Consider the following 22,867-nt stretch of genomic DNA (forward strand, 5'->3'; position numbering starts at 1 on the left):
TTGGACTTGTGGGGGACTCTAAAGCATATGCCCTACTTCATGTCATTAATGTGTGGAAAAGTGTTCTGGAGAGGGGAAGAGGAGGTAGAAAGTTAACTGTAAGTAAAGTTTTTTTTCTTAAATAGTTCCAGTTTTGTGGCATGTGTTTTTTTTTACATGCTATAAAGTTTTGTTTCAGTTATTTTTAAGTGTAATGGGGATTGTAAACAGGTGCTGCTGTTCTTTTAAGAATTTCAGCACTGTAGTGTATTAAAAAATCCTGGTTAAAAAAGCATGATAAAAGAAATATTAATGTGCTTTTTCTCATTCTTGCATGGGGAAATAGATTAAAGACCATAAATTGGTTTAGTAACACATTTTAAGAGAGAGTAAGTAAATGAAAAAGAACCATGAATAATGAGGCTTTTTTTCTAGCAAATACATGTTTGCGCAATAATGATTCTGCAGCTGGTCTTCATGTTTTCATGGCAACAATCTGATAAAGAGAAACTGACTGTCTGGTTCTTATGTCTCCATAGAGACAATCTGATAAGGTGAAACTGACTGCTTGGTTCTCATGTCTCCATGGAGATGATCTAATAAAGAGAAACTGGCTACAGTCTGGTGGAGAGTGATTGGCTGAAGGGGAAAAAAGAAAAGAGAAATTGGCTAGTAGATAATGTTCTCTGAAAGCATTCAGGGGCTTTCCCAAGGTAGTTATTGTTCTCTGAAAATATTCATGTTTTTTCTCAGCTGCGAGAACTATAAAGAACTAAGCCAATGCACAGAAGGTTAATTACAGATCATATGGAAGCAAAACAGTCACATGTAAAACTAACTGGAGTGAGGTGTTCAGTGGAAAAACTGCAGATGGAATGTGGAATGTTTTGAAAGAGAAATTGAGAGCAAAAAATAAAAAAAATGTTTAACATCAGGATCTAGCCATACAGCATCAGGGGGATGTATTTCCATAAGAACAAGATATCTGATTAATGTGAGAGACAAAAATATAAGAAATGGAAGAGAGGTTGAACTACAACTTTGAAAACTGAAATAAGCTAGACAAACAGATTAAGCATAGTGTGAGACAAGATAAAATAAAATTTATATAAAGATATTGAGCATAATAGAAAGCATTTTTATAGATACATAAGACGTAGAAGGAGTAAAGACACGCAAGTTGATAAACTGTGTGCAGAGTCTAAAATTTATTCTCAGACACAACAGATTATATATTTACAAAATCTTATGCAAAACAGTTTGGCTCTACAAAAAGGGTTATAAGTTGTCTTAGTGACATCCAGGTAACCCCGAATACTGGAATCAAATTAGATTATATTGAAAAAGAACTGTGCAAACTTGATTCAAACAAAGCACAGGAAGGAGATGGAATTTGTAACAATGACCTGAGAACACTTCAGCAAGAACTTACAGTACCATTATATCTGTTATTCACTAGGTCATATAAATATGGGGAGATTCTTCAAGATTGGAGTCACGTGCTTATTAAACATGTCTTTAAGGGAAAGGGGAGTAGGACAAACCCAAAGTCATATAGACCCTTAAGTCTACTTTCATGTTGAGGAAAAATAATGGAGAAGGTAATATTGGATAAATTATTGTCAGAACTGGATAGGTTGGGACTTGAAACCATATATCAGCTTGCATATGTTGAAAACAGATCTATTACCACCTGTAACATGATGTTCTATTGCAATATAATAACAGCTATGAATGAAAATTTGTGCTGTGATGTAATTTATATAGATTTAACTTCAGCACTTGACAGGGTCATACACAAAACACTGATCAATAAATTATTACAACTAGGTATTGATGTACTCTTGATAAGGTGGATAACTACATGGCTTCCAAATAGTACATTTTGTGTTTATTTATTTGCCATTTGTTTACCGGGAAAGTCCATTGGGCCCAAATGAACCCATTTTCAATGGAGTCCCGGGGAGGAAAAGCTCATAGTGCAGTTTTACAATGCAAATCAGTTTTACAGTACAAGTCATCAGTTTATAATTTATACATAGTTCATTAATAAAAATCAAAAACAGTTTGTAACTTCTATACATATTTCAAAGTAGAGATCAAAAGCAGTTTGTCACTTATACATAGTTTAAAGTATGAAAGCAACAAGAACATAGTATACTGAGGACATAAGAAAAATGACAGGACATGAAATAATAAAAGTATATAGGAGTGTGCATTAATGGAGCATAATTAGGTAAGAATTGAGAGCAGGTGTTGAGGAGGAATAGACTTTGCAATTGCAGTTATTTGAGGTGAGTAAGAGGCAACAGAGGAAGTAGTGAATATATATATATATATATATATATATATATATATATATATATATATATAGTGGAGATGAGAGTTGGGATGAAGTGGGGTGATGGAGAGTAGGGATGTAGTGTATGACGTCAGGTGGGATGAGAAAAGGAGGCAAGTATCATACAGCAACTGGACAGGTGAAATCCTTGGGTACAGTCAGGGTGTCCCACAGGGCTCTGTCCTAGGCCCTTACTTGTTTAGATTGTATCTTTCAGTCCTAACTTTTTCATCTGAGGTGTTCTACAGTCTGTATGCAGACAACCTGAAATTGGGTAATCTGATTACATGTGTTACCGATGAGGCATGTCTGCAAAATAACTTGACTAAATTGACAACTCGGGCACAGGAGAATAATATGCTGATAAATACATCAAAATCTAAGCATATGAGATTTGGGAGAAATAAATTGAAAGGTGAATATTAAATAAAGCAATCAGTGATTGAAACTGTAGACTCATTTAAGGACCTGGGTATATGGGTAGATTCAGCTATGAGTTTTTCTAATCATATCGACCAATTGATTAATGATAACTATAAAGCTATAGGTTGTATAAAAAGATTTATAAAGTCTAGGAAATCAAAATTATGAAGTAATTGTTAGTTGCATTAGATTCAGACTTGAGAATAACAATATGGAAACCCTATAAGAAAACAAGCATGAGTAAACTGGAAATAGTACAGTGGAAATATACCAAGGGCATCCATGGATGTGAACATTTAAGTTATTATGAAGGACTAAAATATCTGAACTTGTACAGTATCTTACAGATATCTAAGAGGAGCTCTTATTCAGGTATATAGGGAATTTAGAGACAACTACCTCTGGGAATGTTTGGAGGTTATCAAAAAGTACTAGAGAATCATCAGACAACCTATGCAGAAGATTTTATAGGAATGAGAATTGTACCACTTGGTTCTCTGACAGAGTAGCTGATGCATGGAACAGACTACCAGATTACATTAAAGCAAGTACTAGTTTAGATATTTTTAAGAACAGTCTGGACACTTATTATGGGGAACAAGTGTTTTGGTATATTGGCAAGCTAGAAAGACATTAATGCCCATGCTTGAAATATTTGTATGCATGTATGTAGACAATACCAATCAGCACTTATTAGAAGCACAGGCTGCACCATGCGTCTTAACATGGGTGACCTTTCTTTTAGGGTAACTCAAGCCGGTTAGTGTGGCTGTCAGTTTGGGACTTTTGTTCCTATTAGGAAGGCAACTTCAGTATTTGAAGGTGTACATAGTTTTGTGTGCTAGTATTAAGTGAATAGGTTTTAGGGGGATAGTGTGTGTGTGTGTTTTGTTTGTGAGCTTTCGATAAAAAGTATTGTAAGATGTGACATAGGTTCAAATGTATATGACAGGAAGCAGCTGTATAAAAGTTCAACCTGCCAAACAGTGTATGCATGTAACACAAAATCTGGAATTAGACATTTAACAAAAAAGTTAATGCACATAAAAGGTTGGTATAATAACTTTTTAATACAGTGATGCTTTCTTTAATGTCTTTAAATGTTAATGGCCTCACAGATAAATATAAACAAGAAAGAGTGGTGAACTAAATTAAAAAATATAGAGTGCAAATAGTTATGTTACAGGAGACGCACTTAGAAAGAACTGAAGATGTGAATTTGATAATGAAAGGTTTTCAGGATGGTTATTCAGTGGAATACCTGGGATAAAGGAAAAGAAGAGTATTTGTATTAATTTCAAGAGGAGCTCCAGTAGTGATATAAGAAGATAAAAATGATAATGGCAGATTTGTAGTGCTAAGGGGCTACTGGCAAGAGAGAAGGATTACATTGACATATATTTACATTCCACCTAAAACTGTTATAATGGCGCTTAAGAAAATTCTAGGAGAAATGATCAGTTTTCAGCAAGGAATATTACTTTTAGTGGGGACTGGAATTTGATTTGCAGGCATGAGTATGTGTTTGGGGGGCCCAAAAGGGAAAATATAACAAAGGAGGCTAGATTTTTGAATTAATTTATAAAAATATTTGAACTCCTGTTACTGAATTCACATCTTCCATGCCAGAGTGACTTTACATATACCCCAAGATATAAAAACTGGGCTAGGTGACACAGAATTTACATTTCACAAGAACATGTGCATTTAGTTGAAGATCTTGATACCCACCCAATAACTATTTCAGATCATGCGTCAGTAATAGCTACAATAAAAAGACATGGTAATAAAATAAAAATGCAGCATTGGCGTTTTTCCGCTTATCTATTAAAAAGAGTGGAATTGAAAGAATGGGTAGTGGAGATTATTCAGGAGCTGTTTGAGAGACAAATTTCTTCTGAAAATATAGCTAGGGAGTGGGTTAAAATTAAGGTAGAGTTTAAAAATAGGGTGGAAAAAGAAAGGGAGCTATGGTTAAGTAAGAATTATTTAGAGGGACGGATAAATGTTAAAGTATTTCAGAATGGGGGGGGTCTCACAGAACAAGAACAGGATCAACTGCAGAATGCTAGGAAGAAAATAAAGGATTACCTCGATAATATGCATGAGCTTAGAAAGATTGCTGTTAAGCAACTGTTTTTTGATGATAACACTAGAGCACAAAAACTTTTAGCACAATGACTCCAGCAACAGAAAGTAGAAAGGGCAGGAGCTTATAACAAAGAAGGTAACGAGATCCTGTAGAGGTATTAGAAATATTTTGAAAATTCTGTGAACGTCTCTATAAAGCAGAGAAATAAGAAAAGCAATAAAAGATACAAATGGAAATGTTTATGGAAGAATTAAATATGCCAAGGTTAGAGGTAGATGAGGCTCAATTACTAACAGTTAAGATAGGAGGAGATGAGGTAAAAATTGTGATGTATAACCAATCTACAGGAAAGTCCCCAGGAATAGATGGTATTCCTGTGGAAGTTTGGAAGCTTGGAGGCAAAAACTGATAAAGATCTGGAAGGTTTTTGTTTAACAGTATTTTAGGAGGAGGAGAAGTGCCACCATCCTGGAAGAAAGTAGTGGTAGCTGTAATACCTAAAGAGGGTTAAGACTCCATCAGATCCAGCTTGATATAGGCCCATTTCAATACTAAACCATGATTATAAAGTGCTCATGTCTGTAATAGCTAAAAGAATTGAAAAAGTAATGCCAAAACTAATAGATATGGATCATTGTGGTTTTGTGGAGGGGAGGCAAACATTTGACAACATTAACAGAACACTGATGATCCAGAGGGAAACATAATGTAAGAAAATACCATTGTTGTTTGTGGGTTTTGATGCAGAGAAAGCAGTTGAGAGAGTAGTCTGGTGGGGTCCTCTTTGATAATTTCTGCTTGAGCAGAAGAACCAAGCAGGGTTGTCCTCTTTGCATTATATTTAGTATCACTGGCAAAGAAAATAAGGGACCCAGAAAGTCAAGGATATAATTGGTATGGTAGTCAAGAAAAGTTGGCTTTTATTTGCAGATGATGTTATTTTGTACCTGACAAAACCAGAAAAAGACATTACAGTGTTGTAGAACATTTTGAGGCAGTTTCAGATCTTTTTGGGATACAAAATTAATGAAACTAAAATAAAGGTAATAGTGGTAAATTATGAACCCACACATGAACTGGTTCAGGAATACCCATACCTGTTTGGACATAAAATGAAATATTTAGGAGTGTGGATTAAAAATGATTCCAGTGTGGCAGCTAAGGATATGTGGGAAGCGACTAAACAAAAGATAATACAAAAGCTGAGAAAATGGAAGCTTTGTTATATGGATATTGATAGTAAGATACAAACAGTTAAAATGTTTTTAGTTCCTTTAGTCTTGTACACAGGTCAGGCATATTTTTATCAACCAGAAGAGAAGTTGTGGGTTAGCAATTAATAAAGAGTTAAAGGACTTTATCTGGGAGGGGAAGATGGCAGGAGTCAAGTGGGATAAGCTGATTTCTTCCAGTATTGGGATTACCCAATTTGCATGGATATTTCAGAGCTACACACTACACATTTAAGACTCCTATCCATAGCACAAGCAGAAAACTATAATTCAGAGTGGAAAGGGATGATCATGAAATGCAGGGGAAGCTCAAGAAACAAGGAGAGACTAAGATTTTGGATGCAGGCTTTTAAGGAGAATAACACTAATCATACAGAATATTAATTATATCCATAAAGTAGCAGAAAGTATGCTAAGAACTAAATCAACATGGGAATGGAAAAAGGAGAGTCTGCCAATAGGGATGACTGCAATTAGGGATACAGACACTAGGCAAGAGGGGGGCAGAATTTATTGGAGAAAACTGGCAAAGGAACCAATATATTGAGAGCAAATAACTAGAGAGGAAAGATGATAGAATGGGAAGATGCCAAGAATTTATTTGAACTGCAGGTTAGAGATCTCCTTCCCTATCAGGGACTGGTATCAGAGTATAGGCAATGAGAAAGAAATAGTGGGATCTTAAATGAAAGACTAGCACTAGTAGAGTTTTTAATAGAATCTAGAAGAGAAGTTGCCATTAAAAAAAGAATAATTAGTAGAGTTTATAAAATATTGTATGATAACTATAAGAATCAATCAGAGGAGGTTAGAAAGTATTAGGAAGAGAGACTGAATAAGCAATTCACAAAGAAACAAATGGAGGATATATATATATATATTTTTTTTCTCTCAAATATGCAACCAAATCTAGAAGATTTAGGAGTTTTGCCTGGAAATGTCTGCATAGATATTTTTTACCCCAAGTAGAGTCCAGAGAATGTTTCCTCAGGCAGACAAATGTTGGAGGTGTGAAGGGAAAAAAGAGGTAATTGGGAACATATTTTCTGGGAGTGTGGTGAGTTGGTGGACTTTAAGGATTCCCTGTGGGATGCACTCTCGGAGATGCTGGGTGGACAGATTGGTCAGATGAGGGAGAGGAATCTTCTGAGCTACGATACAGAATCGAAATTGCCTAGACATGGTAATGGTTGCTGCCAAAAAAGCAATTACTAGAAAATTGAAATCAGAATGCAAACTAACTATACTGAAAGTAGTGAATATAGTAACAGAGCTAAAACAACCTGAACTGAGATCTTTAGAAAAGGGTAGGAGCAAACAATGTAGGAAAAAAATAGGAATTGTGGGAACAATACATACAAGGGAGGAATGAGGTCTAAAAGGCAGCAGGCTTAAATAAGCTACTTATTGTTTGAGAGAGAGATTGGGTAGATTATAAGTGAAGTGTTATGTTTAGGGCGGATCGGCCACGGTGGTGCAGCAGTTAGTGATGCCACCTCAGAGCAAGAGGCTCTCTGGTTCGATCATTGGTTGGGGTGCCTTCTGTGCGGAGTCTGCATATCCTCCCTGTGGTTGCGTGGGTTTATTCTGGGTGCTCCGGTTTACTTCCATATCCCAAAGACATGCTGTAGGTGGATCGGACACTCTAAATTGGTCCTAGGTGTGAGTGCGTGCATTTGTGTGTCTTCTGTAGAAGGTTGGGTGCTGGGCTGGCAACTCGACACCGTAAAACTCCACTGCCAATCATGAGCAGACAGGTGAGCCGCTGTGACGACCCCTAACCGGGAAAAGCCGAAAGAAGAAGTGATGTGTAATGTTTGCAACTGGGAGTGTGTCAGTATGGTTTGTGATGTAAAATGCTTGAAACTAAGATTGTGTTGGTGTGGTTTGTTTTCATTTATATAAATGTATATTTGCATGTGTAGTAAGTGATGGTTTAATAAAGATGTTTCTTGATTAAAAAAAGGGTCAAGAATTGAATAATTTATGTAATATTACTGAGGTTATATGATGTATAGCAGTATATGTGAAATATAATGTTTATGTTAATATAGCTTGATTACGGTTATACGAATGTAAATGTGCCTATCTCGCAACGGATCCCCTTCAGTTGATCAAACTTTTAAAAGTTCGAAGCTCATATGGCCAAGACCATATGATCGAACTTTTAAAAGTTCAAATGGACTGAATGGAGATCCCTGTACAGTGCAGAACGGGAAGATTTCCCTTTTCAGCGATGTAGTGCGATCTCGGAGTTGGTATATTTAAGTAGCGGGGGGGTGCAGGGGGGGGGCAGTTTTTTTTGTTTTTGTTTTATTTCAGTGTTCTACCTTTTAAATGTTCGATGTTATGGCTTCGAACATCTAACAGTTCAATCTACTGAAGTAGATCCGTCACAACCGATAATTCAATAAAGGCATTTGAAAAAAAATTCAAGGAGGTCCATACCTCCTTCGGAACGGAGAATATATAATCTTGATATGCACTGATTTTTATAAATCATTCTAGTATGAAGCATCCTTCTAGTTTTCCTATCTAATCTATCCAACACCTTTTGGGGCCAGTCAGTCACTCTAAAACTGTAAGTTAGAACAGGAAGAACAAATTGGTTTATAACTTGAACTTTGTTCCTAGATGTCAATTCTGTATTCAGGATTAATTTAAGTCTTCTAAAATATTCCTTAGAGTTTTATTTGCATTTCTTCATGTTTTATTATTGTTCCTTCATCAGTTCTCAAATATTTATACACTCCCTCTTGCTCAAGTTCTTTTATATCACATTGTTGTCCCAAACTGATGTTTTCTTAGTGCTGCAGCTTTCCTGCTTTAAAGGTTGCTTTTGCACATTTATCAAGACCAAATGACATTCTTATATTATCTGAAAATGTTTTGACTACTTGCAGTTGCACTTTCAGTTCCTCATCTGATGAGCTATACAATTTTAAATCATTGACAAAAAGAAGATATGTCTTTACACCTTGTTGCTTTCTGGGAGCCAAATTATAGCCATGACCTAAGCAGACAGCTCAATGGGTTACGGACAAGGCAAAAGAGCAGCGGTGACAGAGAGTCACCCTGGAAAATCCCCCTTTGGAGTTTTATCCCTGAAATAATAATTTGTCCTTAATCATTGTTTAATTGCAGAGTCGTTTCTCACTGTTTAGAGGTCACTGTGATGTATTTTATCAGTGCACGGTGTATGTTATACATTTGTAAGTACTCTTTTATCCACAAATGTGGGATAATGTCAGATGCTTTTTTATAATCTATCCATGCCATACATAGATTCTTCCCCTTTTTACAGTTTTGTACTATGACTTTATTTTTAACACATTTTCCTTTGTTCCCTATGGCTTTCATTTATTACCCTTTTGTTCTGTTGCCATAGTTGAGTTTTCTTCTAAATGACTATAAAGTCTGTTGGCATCAATTCCAATGTATAGTTTATATGTCATTGGAAGGCAAGTTATTGGTCTATAGTTTTTAGGGTAGCTTGCAGGTTCACTCTTAAGTAGGAGCATTGTTTTTCCTGTTGTTAGCCAGACTGATGTCTGTTTGGGGTGTGCATATAAATAGTTCTTATTCATGGCTTAATCTTCATGCAAAGAGGTTAATACTGAAGTATTAATAATAATACTGAAGCCAGAAGTTAAGTACTGCGTCTGGGCATTGGATTTTCCACTTAGAAACTTTTCTTAACTTTGTTTCAGTCTCTCTCTCACCATTACTTCATCCCATTTCATATTGTATGCATTTGAACTTCTTATTCTTTCTTTTACTTCTATCCATTTAGCATCTTGTTCCACAGGATCTTCATAAATATTGCTCCAAAATGTATCTATTTCTTCTTTTTTGGTGGTCTTCAATTCCTTTTAACTTGTTTCTCAATTCTCTATAAAACATTTTTGTGTCATGAATAAATTGCTTATTTTGTACTTTTCCTTTATATTTATGTGTATCTTCTAAGTTTTTCTGCCTGTGCTGATATTTTTAGTTTATTATTTTGAACTGTGCATGATAAATCCTGATCTGTTATTGTACTGCTCATTGCTTTTATCATGTCTATCTTTCTTTTTTGTTGACTTGTTCTCCCTTCTATACTCTTCTAACAGTGGCACGTCTTGTCTTAATTGCTTTATAGTTTTCTCTAGTCGATGCTTCCATAATGGCATTCGATTTCGCCCCATTACTTCCCTTACTACCCTGTATTCTTGTGGTAGTTCTTTGTGTTATTAATTTGGCTGCATAGTAATGTATCCTATTTACTTATGTTGTGTTGCATGAATCTCTATGGACAGTTGTAATTCTTGTGTTCTTTTGTTTTATCAAACTTCTAACTTTTGGGGTTTTATTGACCTTCTGTAGTCTTTCTTTCATTGAGCTTAGTATGTCCATCCATCTCTATGAAATCAAGCAACTCTTCTCTTAGATCATTTTCTTCTAAACCGAGGGTACATTCTTTGTTCACCAAAGGTGGTTACTACCTAGAAGCTGTAGTTTTATTGGCCATTTTGGGTCAATTCTAAACTCCTTGATCTCTCTCTCTTAAAACCGTACAACTCTCTTTTTGTGCGGTTTTGCGCACTGAGCAGCGACGGGCAGTGCCGCCTAAACAGGTTTAAACTATTCCAGGCTCCACAAAGTCTGCTCTTCACTTTTTCCCTTAGAACTGTTCAAACTCTCAAAGTAATCACTCTATTCTCTTTCTAAAGCCCTGCACTTGCTCAGCTGTTATAAGGAAACACTAACTAACTAAAGCACTACACCCTCCTTGACTTCTCATAAGTATTAGACTCTCGATTGGTCCTTCCTGATCAAGTGAAAAATCAGTTCCCTTCCTTAATCTGATCAGTAAAAAACAGTTCCCTATACTAATCTGGTATGTCCAAGGGTCAGTTTCAAGGTTACTCTCCAGTCCAGCTGGTGAATCTGGGAATTTTGAGGCAATGTTACAATTGCCTTATGTACACAGACAACCCTCTCCTCCTTCCAACAAACTCTAATACATGTGAGAGATGCAGTTACACAGCCAAACTGGAGGCAGAGCTCTCTCAACCCAAGACTGGCACAGTCAGTCAGGAGGAAAATGTAACCACCCACACCACAAATCCAGTCTCACACAGACCTATTGCATCTGCATACCCAACACATAAACACACAAAAACATACTGAGGCTCTAAATAAAAATCTGCCTAAACAGCAAAGACCTCCTAAGCAGATATCCAAGCAACAGCCACCCCTCAACAATACCCACAAATCACATATCTCACAAAATCAGTGTGCCTCACAGTCAGAGCCCACAAGGCCAAACAACACACCAAATACACTTGTTATAGGGGACTCTATTGTCCGGCACACTGACGTCCCACTCACCAGACTGAACAAGGAGAAGGTCACTGTAAGCTGCCTGTCGGGGTGCCAGGATCTGCCACATAACGCAAGCACTCAGGTCACTCCAAAGCAAGTACAAGTATGACTCCATCATTGTCCATGCTGGTGTGAATGACCTGAGACATACCTCCCTGGACCACATGAAAAGAGACATAGAGGAGCTCTCTGACCATGTAGCCCAGTCTGGTATGTCCCTGACCTTGAGTAGCATCTTGCCCTCACCAAGAATGATGCCACAGTATAAAGACAAAATGATCAGTTTCAACAATTGGCTAAAGTATTGGTGTCATTCAAAGGGGATCCAGTGTCTTGTCAGCCTGGGATGACATGCTCGACAAGCCACGTTGCTTCGCTAGGGACGGCTTGCACCTGTCAACCTTAGGCTTTGTATACTGGCCAAGGCTCTTGCCACCCCCATAGTGCCTTTTTAGGCAAGGCTCAAAGGACAAACCCACCTCCATAGACAACCCAAAGATAAAAAACTAAAGGTAATGCTACTCAATGCCAGAAGTCTAAACCTCAAGATGCACACACTCGAGACTCTCCTCAGTATGGAGAAAATCGATGTCTGTGCAGTAACAGAAACCTGGTTCAAGGCTCCTGAGAGCACCCCAGCACTACCAGGTTATAACTCATACCATGCGTTTTGGCCCCAAAACTCGGACCGAAGCACAAAAGTAGGGGGAGTATCTATATTCATCAAAGATACCTACACCTCCAGGTTAGTGGCACTGCACGAAGCATCAGAAACCATCCATGTGCAAGTAACGGCGGGCAAAACTGCCCTTCAGTTTGTAGCCTGCTACAGAACGCCCTCCCTATTACAGGAACCCCACTTCGCATTCCTGAGAACACTGGAGAATATGAAGGTCTCTCCAAACACTATGTTATTGGGTGACTTCAACTACCCAAACATTGACTGGAAAAACTACTCAAGCCCAAACACCCTCACCCAATGGTTCCTTGAATTTATAAACTCTAATGCAATGGAACAACTGGTCACCACTCTCACAAGGGGGAACAACATATTGGACCTGGTCATCACCAACATGGGGGACTGTATGTTCCACACCAGAGGTAAACCCCTCATTGGTAAGATCAGACCATAAACAAATTTCCCTGGACATCCATATCCCGTCCCCACCCCCAGCCAAGGAAATCACTGTAAAGAATTTCTCAAAAGCCAACTTTGCACTTCTCAAGACTGAGGTGGAATCCTTCAAAGCCCCTGGGCCAGAGGATAATACAGCCCAATCTGCAGAATCCTTTACAAATGCATTCTATGAGCATCTGCAGGAATACATGGATCGTGCTATCCCAAATAAACCCAAGACTCACTCCTCCAAAAACAGGAGACCGGTCTGGTGGACCCCAGCCATAAATAAGCTATACAACAGAAGGAGGAAGCTACTACATGACAGAGCAAAATCCCCAAAAGGGAAGGCATCTCTGATCAGTATTAGCAAGAAACTTCGATCCCTCATAAAATCATCAAAGGCCAGCTTTGAAAGAAAAATTGCCCTAGACACTAAAGATAATCACAAGGCCTTCTTTAGTTATGTCAGAAACATGGGCAGAAACTCACAGATATGCTCTGAATTGTTGCATAACGGTACAAAATATACTGAACCTACAGACATAGCCAACATCCTGGCAGACCGATTCAGTGCAAACTTCTCCCCCCCTTCCCCCCAAAAGGAGCAAACGCCTATCCCAACTGAATGTAACCTCCCTGACATCACAGATGCACAGGTGAAAGCTGCCCTCTCCAAAGCAAAAAACACAGCATCTACGGACGGTGTCCCAGGCTGTGTCTTACACGAGCTCCAAGAAGAACTGAACCCTCACATTAAGTCACTGTTCAAACTTAGCCTTACTACAGGATATGTACCCAAAGAATGGAGTACAGCTACAGTGGTCCCACTCCACAAAGGTGGTGCCACAACGGACCCCAGAAACTATCGCCCCATAAGCCTGATTAGTCTGGTCTGTAAAGCTATGGAGCGTATTATCATGGAACTCATAAACAAAGACATTGGGAGCCTCCAGACACTGGACCCTACCCAATTCGGCTTTGTTAAGGGCAGATCTTGCCTCTTAAACCTAGTTGATTTCTTTGAAACAGTTACCAAAGCCATAGATGAGGGCAAGGTAGTCCACACAGCCTACCTGGACCTCGCAAAAGCCTTTGATACAATACCTCACTCGGGCATCATAAATAAGCTTACCAGCTTAAATATCAACCCCTATATCACAAGATGGGTTGCAAACTGGCTCAGAGATAGAACCCACATGGTCAGAATCGCAGGTGCCATGTCCGAATCCAAACCAGTTACAAGTGGCGTCCCACAGGGCTCAGTTCTGGGACCTCTCTTGTTCGGTATATACTTCTCTGAGTTTCAGTCTAACACGGGGGGATTATGGCTGACAAAGTTCGCAGATGACTGCAAACTGGGGGCCATAATTGAATCTCCAGCTGACACAAGCATCCTCCAAAAGGGTCTCACAGAGACGGATGCTTGGTGCCAGAGCCACGGCCTCAAGCTAAATGCTAAAAGTGCATAGTCATCCCCTTTGGGAAAAACAAGGTGCCCACAAATTACCACATAGGTGGTAATCCATTAAGTACGGAAGAAGTAATTAGAGATTTGGGGACCAACGTAGATAGTAATCTCTCCTTTGATAATCACATTGCCAAAGTGGTTAGAAAGACCTTCTATATAGCCCACCTTATCATGAAAGGGTTCGCATCTAGATCAAGAGAGGTCATTGTGCCCCTCTACTAGTCACTCATCAGGCCCATAATTGAATACAATGCCCCTTTTGGGATGTACCTTACCCGACACCCGCAGCAACTGGAGAGACTCCAAGAGTACCTCACCAAGAGGATCATGGGCTACAAACAGATGTCCTATGCAGCTCGACTAAAGAAACTCCAGCTCTACTCAGTTGCTTACCGCCTACTCAGAGGCGATCTATGCCTGACGTACAAAGCCATGTCAAACCCAGAATTAATGGACATGCTCCACCTCAAAAAATCCAAGTCCCTTAGAGCTACACGCTCCAGGGACCTAAACCTGAGCACAAAAATAAATAGAACATGCTGGAGGGACAGATTCATTTCCCAGAGGCTCCCCTCACTCTGGAATAGAATCCCAATTCATGTTAGACATAGCCCCTCGCTGACCCTCTTCAAGCAAAATTTGGACACGTGGATGGGAAATCGCAAATTCACCCCTGGGATCTCTCCTGTGTCCCTGCTAGACAGAGGCACAGTAAACTAATCTTAAAAGGGTACCTTCTGTGACCTACTTTACAGAGGCACAGTAGGCTAATCTAATAGGGAGGCGGAAGCCAAATATACTCTGGCTAGGCTTATAAATGCCCTAGGGCAGATAGCCTAGTATCTACCTATGAACCTATGAACCTATTTCCTGTAGGCATTCTGTAGAAAGTTCCAGAGCTTCTTCCGGTGCCAAAGTCTCTTCAATTTCACCCAGTGTCATCCATTGCCCTTTCATGTGGGAAATCACTGGCCTATCACTCCCCAACATTAACTGTGTCAGAGTTGCCACAGTTTCCTGTTCTTTCCCTTGGTGTATAGCTCCAACTGAACCTTTATGCTGGTTTCCTGTGGGAGGCTCCATATTATCTTCATATATCAAAGTATTAGATGCTTCCTGCTCCACTGGTTTCTCCTTAATTTGGGTTTCCATTGCTTTATCATGTTATGTTGTTATCCTAGTTAAATTTTGTACACTAAATCCTTCACTTTGCAGGCAATCCATAACTTCAGTTTGTATTTCTTTAACTTCCCCATTACTAATCCTCTTTTCTACTTTTCCTCTTTGTTTTCTTATTTTTGTATTGTGAAATTTTCCATGTTTGGATACCTTTGGCTGTATTTCTCTTCAAATATCTTTGGTGCTGTTCTTTTTGCATTGATTAGTTTTGCTTTTTCCTTTGCATAAATATTGCACCATATTAAGTCTCATTTTCTTTTCCATGTTCATATTTCTTCTTCAGATAGCTCCTGCTCCTCTTGTTTCTCCTTACTTTGGGGACTTGTTATTCCATCGTGCTGTGATATGACCTGTGTTAAACTTTCTACACTGAATCCTTCACTTCGCAAATATTTCATAACTTCAGCTTCTATTTTTTTAACTTCTACTTGGGGCTAATCTTCTGTTTTGCATTCCGTCTTTGTGATCTTATTTTTTGTATTGTGAAATTTTCCATATCTGGATGTCTTTCCTTATATTTCTGTTCAAATATCCTTGGAGCTGCCTTTTTGTGTTGCTTAATTTGGCTTTCTCCTTTGCATAAATATTGCACCATATCAGATCTGTCTTTCTTTCCCATGCCCATATTTTTTTTATACCCTTCAAACATCTCTAAATTTTGTTCTTTAGATTTTTGCACTTCCTCAGTCGCTTCTTTTTCCAAACAGCACAAGGTTTCTTGGTCTATATAGTGTATATATCTGGATCTGTTGTATTAATTAACAGAAATTTTTATTTGAAGCTTCTGACAGTTTTTCATGTGGAAGTATTTTTCTTTTCTCTAATTTCTCTCTTAATCTTTCCATATATTGTCTGGAAATTCTGGGCTTCATGCATAATAGTAACGATATATCATTTCTTTCTTGTCCTCAGTAGTCCACTCTTTTGTCTGTATGGCTCGTTTTTGTGATTTTTGTGGACTGCTACTTCCTTCTACAACAGGAGGACCATTCTCCCCCTGGGCCTGGCCTAGCCCCAGCCCCATTGTTGGAATATTTCCATATCTTAAGGATTCTACACTATAATTTTTTTCTGGTCATGGTACTAGTGCACCTACCAGGATTGGGCACTTTTTATCCTGAGACCTGTGCACCCAGCTATTTACTTTATTTTTTAATCTACTTCCTGTCCATGATGCATGCTATATAAAATACAGTCTATATATATTGTCTTGGTGAGATTTTGTGAAAAACAGGGTCCACCTTGTGAGGGTACTTGCCAAGACTTGAGGATGAATTCATTTCCAGCAATACTCCTCGCCTTTTGCTGATTTTATCATCTCTCCATTCTCTGTGTAAGTGGCCCCATTAATGATAATTTCTTTTCACTGTTGTGTACTGCCTTTGATGTTGCTGAAATAGCTAATGAAAGCCTTGTGGTTGTCCTTACATACATACATAAGACATATATTTCAAGCACAGGTAATAATGCCCTTCTAGCCTGCCAATATACCAAAATTGTTGTTCCCATAATATGTATCCAGGCTGTTCTTAAAAAAATTCTAAACTAGTGCTTGCTCTAATGTAATTTGGGTGTTTTATTCCATGCATCAGCTACTCCATCAGACAGCCAAACAGTACACTTCTCATTCCTATAGAGTCTTCTGCATAGGTTGTCTGATGATTCTCTACTGCTTTTTGATAACCCCAAACATTCCCAGAGGTAGTTGTCTCTATTCCTGAATTAAGTCTCTTTTTAAATATCTGTATGAGACATTGTATAACTTAAGATATTTTAGTCCTTCATAACAACTTAAAATTTCACATCCTTGAATGCCCTTGGTATATTTCCGCAGTACTCTTTCTAGTTTTCTCATGCTTGTTTTCTTATAAGGTTTGCATATTGTTATTCCATACTCAAGTTTGGGTCTAATATAACAAACAAACAATGACTTCATTATTTTTGATTCCCTAGACTTGATCTATACCTATCATTAACCAATTGGTTGATATTACTAGAAAAACTCAAAGCTGGATCTACCCATATATACCAGATCATTAAATGAATCTACAGTTTCAATCACTGTCTGCTGTATTAAGTATTCACCTTTAAATTTGTGTCCCAAATCTCATATGCTTAGTTTTTTATGTATTTATCAGCATATTATTCTCATATGCCCAAATGGTCAATTTAGTCACGTTCTTTTGTAGACTTGTCCTGTCTATAACATATGCAATCAGTTTACCTATATTCAAGTCATCTACATACAGGCTGTAGAACACCTCAGATGAAAAAAATAGATCCGGAAGATACAATCTAAATAAATATGTGCTTAGGATAGAGTCCTTTGGGACTCTGACTGTAACCTTGAATTTCACATGTCCAGTTGCTGTATGATGATTGTCATGTCCAATTTGTAAGCCATGTAGCTGTACATCATATCAGTAGTACATCAATACCTAGTTATTTAAATTTATTGATCAGCGTTTTGTGTATGATCCTATCAAATGCTGAAGTTAAATCTATATAAATTACATCACAGCACAATTTTTCATTCACAATTGTTAGAACATCATGTTATGGGTAGTAATAAATCTGTTTTCAACATATGCATGCTGATATATGGTTTCAAGTCCCAACCTTCCCAATTCTGACAGTAATGTATCCAATATAACCTTCTCCATTTTTTTCCACAACATGAAAGTAAACTTCTAGGTCTGTATGAATGACTTTGTCCTACTTCCCCTTCCCTTGAAGACTGGTATAACAAGTGCAAGTCTCCAATCATGAGGAATCTCTCCATATTTATAAGGCCTAGTAAATAGATATAATGGCACTACAAGTTCATGCCAAAGTGTTCTCAGGTCATTATTACTAATTCTGTCTCCTGCCTGTGCTTTGTTTGAATCCATTTTGTGCAGTTGTGGTTCAATATAATCTAATTTGATTTCAGTACCTGAGGTTACCTGGATGTCACTAGGGCAATTTATTACCCCCTTTGTGGGGCCAAACTGCTTTACATAACATTTTATAAATATATCTATAATCTGTCTTGTCTGAGAATAAAGGCCGCGGTGGTGCAGTGGTTAGTGTTGTAGCCTCACAGCAAGAGGTTCTCTGGTTCGATTCTCGGCTGGAGCACCTTCTGTGTTGAGTCTGCATGTCCTCCCTGCGGTTGAGTGATGTTTAAAGACATATGGGTAGGTGTGTGCGTGAATGGGTGTGCCTTCATTGAAGGTTGGGCATCAGGCTGGTACCTCGGCACCGTATAAATCTACTGCCAATCATAAGCAGACCAGCGTTCTGCTGTGGCGACCCCTAACCGAGAAAAGCCAAAAGACATTACTTTACACACAGTTTTCAATTTGTATGTCTTTATTCCTAACACATCTTAAATATTTATAAAATATTTTCCTATTATGTTCAATATCTTTATATAAATTTTCCTCAGATGTTTCTTGATCCTTTCTCACACCATTTTTGTCTCCAGCTTGTTTATTTCAGTTTTTCAAGTCATAGTTTGACCTCTTTTGTATTTCTTATATTTTTTAACTCTCACCTTAATCAAGTATCTTGTTCTTATGGAAATAATTCCTCCTGGCATTTTGTGCCTAGCTCCTGATGTTAAACATTTTATTGCATTCAAATTTTCTTTCCCCTAAATGTATCATTCCAATTAGTTTTACATTATGACTGTTTTACTTCCATGCAATCTGTTATTAATCTTCTGTGCCTGGGAGGCTATCTTTATGTTGACTTTGCTAGTCTTAATTTGCCCTCTGTCTCTCTCTTTATATATATATATATATATATATATATATATATATATATATATGTAGCACCTGCTACTGAAATAGATATTCCAGAGAATCCCTGTTTTATGGAATTAACTTCCTGTGGATATAAAGCAAAGTAGCTACCCGACCCTCTTTTAAGCATAACCCAGATGAATGCGTATGCATTTGTAAATATACCCTGGGTCTTGGCCCCCAAGCCCTCATTGAAAGGGTTCAAAAAAGATATGGGATATTGTGGATAGGCTAAAAATGGAGCTCTGGATCAACAGTCTAGTATTAATTTATGAACTTGCTGTGTGTTAGCACTTGCATAATTAGCCAGACTTTTGTATTTTCCTAGCTGTTGCATTTTTCACTCTAGTATTTCTTAAGATTCCATTTATAAACTTTATTTAATTTCATTTTTTCCAAAAAAAGTTGTCAGGCTCCAGATGAACAACAGCAGATTTATTGTAGAACAGTAAAACAAACATAATTCCAGTTAGCGCTTTCGTCTCACACCTATTAACTCTAAGACTTCTTCAGACTGACGTCAGTCACCTTTTTTTGAACTTTTGATTCATTTTGTTTGTGCTGCTGTGGAAGTGATAATTTCATTTTTACCATACTTCATAATGTTGCAATGCCTAACACATTTAGGTGGCACATATATACCCCTGTTTTCTGGCTTGATTATGAACAATGGGACAGGGCTCTATGCCATCATGAATGCAGCAGTCTTAATATGTAATTTATTTTTCTGATGATATTTTCACATTGAGAGCCATTTCATGCAATGATGTTGTGGATTCCGTGATGATGTTTATTGTATATGAATATTTCAAAGGATTATTATTTAGATAAAAGACGCTAACTAATTCTTTAAAGGAGTCATATATCCAACAGTGTCAATTCATCAACAGCTTGAGACAAAAAATTGTCCTTTTTCGGTGATGCATATTTTAGGCACACATCATCTGAATCCAGCCAACACAGCATAACTTACAGACTAAAGTATTGCATATGAATGTAGTGTATTCAGCACAAACATGTTTTGATGTAGTGCTTTCCACTTCTGCAGTTGCCCAGTCCTAACTCTAAACAACTGAAGTGATATAATCTTTGCTGTGTAACAGTGTAATCTAAAACTAAACCACTTGTATCTGTAGGAGTTAGTTACACAGTGAACCCCAAAAGAAAAATATTGTGGAAACATTCATTTATAAGATTCTTTGCAATGCTTTGAACTAACTTAGTACAGATAATTGTATGCTGATGGCGCCAGTCTGTTCATGTTAAATCATTTCCTTGTTCACAGAATTTCCTTAGTTTTTAAAATGTCAAGGGATACCACTTGCATTCTTTCCACAATACTTGGCAGCTATGTAGATATTACATGGTTGAGTAGGCTGTCTTAATTGTCTGAGTGGTCCTTTTCTCTTAGAGTCATCAATTTTTCAGTGGTTTCCAGATGTAGAAAAACAGCTTAGCAAAACTAGGTTAGATAATTAAAAAAGCAAACCTAAAAATCTGGATTTTAGCAGGTTGGTTCTGTTCCAGTGGAGTTCACCCTGCCCTGTGTCATCCAGCATTGATTCAGGATCTGTATTAAATACCTGTGCGCATGGATTTGAAGATTATGTACAGAATAGTTTCACTGAACAAAGTGAGAACAGCTTAGCCGCATTTAATCAATTTTGATTGTGTGTTTACTGGGCATAGTTTACTAACTGATCTGAAGTTGTTTTCATGAAAGTTTAGAGGAGTAAGGGCCCATCCATAGTTGATGGAAGAACTATACAAAGCTAGAGTTAAATAGAAAAACATAGAACCCCAGATTATGCTTTTGTTTTGAGTAAGGAGGGTGTATACAGTTTTAAAATGTTTCAAAAGGAAGAGAGCAAAAGCAAAAAAAAAAATTCTTCATATATTTGTAGGGATCGTGTTTCTCAAAATGATGCAATAGGGACAGCATACATCAGACTGCCTCAGATTTCCGTTACATCTAAAACTGAAGGTATGTTTAATGTTAACTGAAGTCTTCTCATACTGAAGATGAAAGGTGATGTTCTACAATTTTAGCCAGCTATTTTAACGTGTAATTCACTTTGCTAATGTTCACTTTGTCTTTTCTCTCGTATACTGTTTGTCAGGAGAAAATAGCAGGTCTGTCTTTGGCCCCAGCTTCATAAATATTTATGGAAGCCCTAAGGAGTTCAGCCACATAACTGACCCATATGAGGAACTCAACTATGGAAAGGTGAGGTTTTCAGTGTTACTTTGTATGATTAGAGAAGGAAATTATTTGAGCATAAAAAACTATAATAGTATTTTAAACATCCACAAAAATATTGTTTTATAAATAACCAAGTTTCCAGTATGCATGAAAGCCATTTATCGGGTATACCAAACTTGATTATAGACAAAATCCATTTTAAACATGAAATGGAAAACTTTAGGTAGCAGACATACTACAGTTGGATAATTCCCTTACATTCAGTCTAAAATACACCCAGTGGCAATCACATTTTATGATGTCAAAGAAAAGAAAAAAAATTTTCTGTACTTTTCTATTTTAAATATTCCTTATCTATACATATTTAGTTTTACAAGATGGGGGATGTTCATCTTAAGCTTTAGTTGCCCTAATTTCTGTTATATTTTTATAATTTTGTGAATAAAGTATGCAATGCTGTATATCCAATCATCAGAACAGTTAGTTGGTCGTGATATCTAAGCAATGCAGAAATAATGATACTGTATTTTGGCATTATCCTCTATGTAGTTTATGCAGACATGGATGAGTGATATCAGTCATACAGTAGGACAGGATGGTAAAATGTATATAAAAGCAAGTGTGTAATATGATACATATAGGAAAAATTGCTTATATGATATACACAACAGTAGATGAAAGTAGCTACAAAGTCAGCAAGGATTATCTTATTTTTCTCCCTTAGGATCATTAATATAACCATGTCTCTGAAAGTGAAGTTTCATATTACAGCCTGATGTTAATTAACTAGAACACTAGAGCAATAGTCCTTCTAGCCACTTGCAGCATATATATCTTTCCTTCTTGAAATCCACATAGATTATGTATTTCCTGGTTTAAAAAAGCATGTCCTTTAACTTCATGTGCCATAACTTGGATAGACTATCTTTATTCCGGGTCACATTGCAATTCTGAAGACTGTAATTGCTATATAGGGAATATAGATGGATATATATAGTGAGTGTAAGGTTGTGGTACCTCAAACTAATCTCCTGACAGCAACCTCAGAAATAGTATATATTGTTGGCAAAGGTAAGTAGGAAGACCCCCTCCAAATTGCTTTTATAGTTAAAACAGAATGTTTTGTAATTCATCATGCTGAAGTTATAATCACACTATATTTTTCACACGTGGAACGTGCTGTATTGGATGCTACACTTACAATAGGAGGTCCTTGATTGGATATTACTTTGAGTTCTCTTGCAGCAGATGGAGATGAAGAGGCCTTGTACCATTAAGTATTCGGACTGTCTATGCCAGAATCCCTAACATGTTCCAACTATGAACAAGATTGCTCTTTCATTAAAACCCAAAACAACCCATCAAAAGTATGCAAAGCTAGAGTTAAAAAGAAAAAAAAATAGAACCCCAGATTATGTTTTGTTGCCAGTAAGGAAGGTGTATAAATATAACCATTTGTTTTAAAATATTTCAAAAGAGAGCAAAAACAAAGATTTGTTTTTATCTTTGTTATTCCATGTACATTGGGACCCTCTGTTATAGATTTCAGCCAGCTTCAGGACAATATAAAATATGATCTGTCTGTTATTTATCAACACAGGATGACATCTGGTGAAAGCAGATTCACTTTTTTCTTCTATTTTCTTGAAGTTTTGCAATTTTTATATAAAATTTC

The sequence above is a fragment of the Protopterus annectens genome, chromosome 9.part0, assembly GCF_019279795.1.
Source record: "Protopterus annectens isolate FY-2018-M chromosome 9.part0, PAN1.0, whole genome shotgun sequence".
NCBI classification, from domain to species: domain Eukaryota; kingdom Metazoa; phylum Chordata; order Ceratodontiformes; family Protopteridae; genus Protopterus; species Protopterus annectens.